The sequence below is a fragment of the Moschus berezovskii genome, chromosome Y (genome assembly GCF_049115385.1).
Source record: "Moschus berezovskii isolate FMDL1 chromosome Y, NW_MosBer_1.0, whole genome shotgun sequence".
Taxonomy (NCBI): domain Eukaryota; kingdom Metazoa; phylum Chordata; class Mammalia; order Artiodactyla; family Moschidae; genus Moschus; species Moschus berezovskii.
The window spans coordinates 71,451,320-71,454,745 of record NC_142489.1 but is presented as its reverse complement, the minus strand read 5'-3'; the positions used below and the strand labels follow the sequence as shown (position 1 = coordinate 71,454,745).

The window sequence follows — 3,426 nt, the reverse complement described above, 5'->3', positions numbered from 1 at the left end:
TGACACAAAAAACCACCAGGAGGAAGGGAGGGAGGCAGAGGAGATGGGGGAGGGGTCCCCATGCAGCAGCACTGACTGGCGACCGGGGTGCTTGCGCCACTCCCCACCTGGCAGGAGTGGCCCCGTCCTCCCAGGTCTCTGCTCCGTTCCACCCTGTGCGCCCCCAGCCCCGTGAGGGGTGGACGTGAGGAGTCGGAGTCCCGGTCTGAGGGAGGAACCATGCTGGGGGAGGGAGCTGGGGTCAGACCATGCACGGGGAGTGACAGCCAAAGGACCCCCACTGTCCCCCCAGGGAGGGCCCTGGCGGGGGAAGGTGGACACCGTAGGCCTGCGGTGGGTCCTCTCCCAGCATCAGGCGAGAGACAGAACAGTCAGAGCCTCCTGGGCGAAGTACTTGACGTCCACGTCCCGGTTCTGGTTCAGCTTCTCAAGGACGGGCTTGACCTCGCTCTGCAGCGTGCTGTTGTCCAGGATGGGCCCGATCTTCTACAGGGACTTGGCCACGTTGAAGGGGAAGTTTGCAAAAGGTCCCCGGCCATGTTCAGCACAGTGGGCAGCATGTGCTTGGTGGTGATGTCCTGCCCGCAGATCTCAGACAGCACATTGATACAGAAGAGTGTGGTCATGCGGTGCAGGTAGTTGGGGTCCCCAGACATGGCCAAGACCTTGGGGATGATAGTTGCATGGGCCCTCTCCTTCCCGAACCTCTCCACCAGCTTCTTGAGGTTTCTGGTGGCCGCCTAGTGGATGGCATAGACATGATCCAAGCAGTTGAATTTCTCATCAAAGAACTCCACCCCCAGTTGTCCCGCCAGCAGAGGGATATACTCGATGATGGCCAGCCGCACCCGCCACTTGGCATCCTCCGCAAGCTCCACGATGGCAGGGAATAGGGACTTCAACAGCTGCCTGATGCCAATCACCTCGTTCATGCAGTCCAGGTTGGAGATGATGTTCAGCCGCACCTCCGGGCACTCGTCCTTCAACTGGGCCAGGAAGAGGTGCAGGAGGTGCTTGATCGTGCTGTCTTTGCCCAGGATCGGAAAGAGGCCCATAATGATGGAGACCAGGGCTGACTTGACGTGCTGGTTGGCATCAGACACCAGCTCCTTGATGCAGGGCAAGATCTGGGTCATGATCACATTCTCCCGACAGTCAGCTGAGAGATTTTCACAGAATTCTTTGACCTTGTCGGAGGCGGCAGCCCACACCTCAGTCAGCCTCACAGTCTTTCATCAGGTTCTGGAAGGAAGGACCCAGGTTCTTCTGGGTGATTTCAGGCCCCACTGCTTTCTGGAGCCCTGTGAACTTGTCGGCCACCATGTAACGGACGCGCCAGGACTTGTCCTCAGCAGCCTGGCACAGGGTGGGCATCACCAGGTCCTCCAGGGCCTCCTGGGGCAGGAGTTGGGCGATGTTCACGCATGCCTCCACTGCTAGCAGCCGCACTGAGTCCTGCTCGTCAGAGGCCAGGTTGAAGAACATGGGGATGATCTCGCTCTTGATGTTGTCCAGCTTCAGCACCTTGGCGAACTCCCCAACCTTGGAGGCTGTGGGTCACCGCATCATGGGGTGTTATCTGAGCATAGATTCTGGAAGTACTGTTGAAGCTCTGCCTTGATGGCACTGGACACATGGGGGTAGCAGACAGAGAAGAGGCTGCAGGCTGAAGTGTGGGAGGTGAACCAGGCTCCGCCCGCCAGCCACTTCACCAGGGGCACGAAGTGGACCTCGAGGTCGGAGGGGGAGTGCTCATGCGAGATGTCCCGCAGGGATTCCACTGACTTATCCAGCATCACCGTCTCCTCCACCATGGCCAGCGACTTCAGGGGCATCAGCAGGCAGTGCATGTACTCGAGGCCACCCACCAGAGTGGTGAAGGTGCCCAGCTGCTCTTCCAGGTCCAGAAGGACCTCGTCCTCATCGTAGACTGTGCTGTAAGGAAGGGCAGAAGTTTACTGTGGGCCCTTTCGACCCCAATGGTCAAAGCAATGGTGGACAGCTTTTAGATGCTGTTGGGGCAAAGCTGAACATCCTCGTTGTGGAGCTTGTCTATGAGCACCGTGATGGGGTAGAGCGAGTGGTTGCCGTTGGCTGCCGCCATCTTGGGCCCATCCCCTTCCTGTCAAGACTGAGGCCATTGCCGTGCTAAAACTGGGATAGGGAAGGGTTGGGCTGGGAGGAGGAAAGGAACAAAAGACTTCTATATAGAAAACTATAAGACACTGGTGAAAGAAATCAAATAGGACACTAATAGATGGAGAAATATACCATGTTCGTGGATTAGAAGAAAAAATATTGTGTGTCAGGAGCCAGCGAGGGAAATCCTACGCATGGCAAAGGTCAATTGGGGAAGAGGCCTGAGGGGAAAAGGCTAATCAGGACTCGAGGAACCCCCTGGACTTACCCGAGCATCTAACCCAAAGAAAACCGGAGTCTGACTGCCTTACTATCTTACAACTCTTATCAAGTCCTCTAATACTTACAGGGGCTTCCACCCAACCACCTATCTCTGAAAACATTAATTCAGAGCTGCAGTTAAAAGTTCTCCTAGGCTTAATAGGAGTGTTCCAATCCAAGCCCCTCTGATAGCTTTCTAACTTGCATGACAAGTTTGTCCGGGCTTTTACAACTATGAATGTGACTGTTTACAGCCTCCCAGCCATGCAAGGACAGAAAGCCTAATATTCTAAAATACAGGAATTTGTTGAAGAAGTAAAAATCATTAGAATAGTACTAAAAAAAGATTTCATTGTTGAATCAATGCTTGCTGCAAAGTTTATCTATTGTATCCTTGGAAATATATTAATCACATGTAGAGAATATAAGTAGTAACCTTTGATTTAACCACATCAGATCTTAAGTTAATAAATTCCTTTCTTGTAGCTCACTACACTTTTGCCTTATAGGAATGTAACTTTGTCATGTGTCTAGCACCTGACTTTACGAAAATCACTATAAAAGAATATAAGACTTTTTCTAGCTAACTAACCTTTGTTAGGAGAGAGGGCCATAAACTGTCAGCAGGCCTCCTGGCCAGAAGATGATGTAAATCACCTAAAACTTTTGTGTATCATGAGATATACAAAAATAAGCCCTGATCCTGATAAAGGTCAAGACTGCAGACCCCGCGTGATTTTGGCGTGACTCTATACCTCCCTTTCTCTAGTTTTTATGTGCACAACTTAGGGTATAAAAGCAACACTGGAAAATAAAGTTTTGGGCCTTGCTCACTGAAGCTTGGTCTCCCCATATCGTTCTTTCTCTTTTTCCGTCCTTTTCTCTATTCTCCTTTTTCTGGTTGAGATCCTTGGAGTGCTTGGCCCTCTTCTTTTATTTATCTGCCTGGGCTTCTAAGACCCACTCGAAGTGGTGCCCTGGTGGGGTGCCTCCGGTGATTCAAGAGGGCGCCTGTGGCCTATGTAA

General features: G+C 52.4%; 1 pseudogene; it reads right to left on the bottom strand.

The window, feature by feature from the left end:
* Positions 1–351: 351 nt before the first annotated feature.
* On the bottom strand, positions 352–2,104 carry LOC148773153 (serine/threonine-protein phosphatase 2A 65 kDa regulatory subunit A beta isoform pseudogene; annotated as a pseudogene).
* Between the last annotated feature and the right edge of the window lie 1,322 nt (positions 2,105–3,426).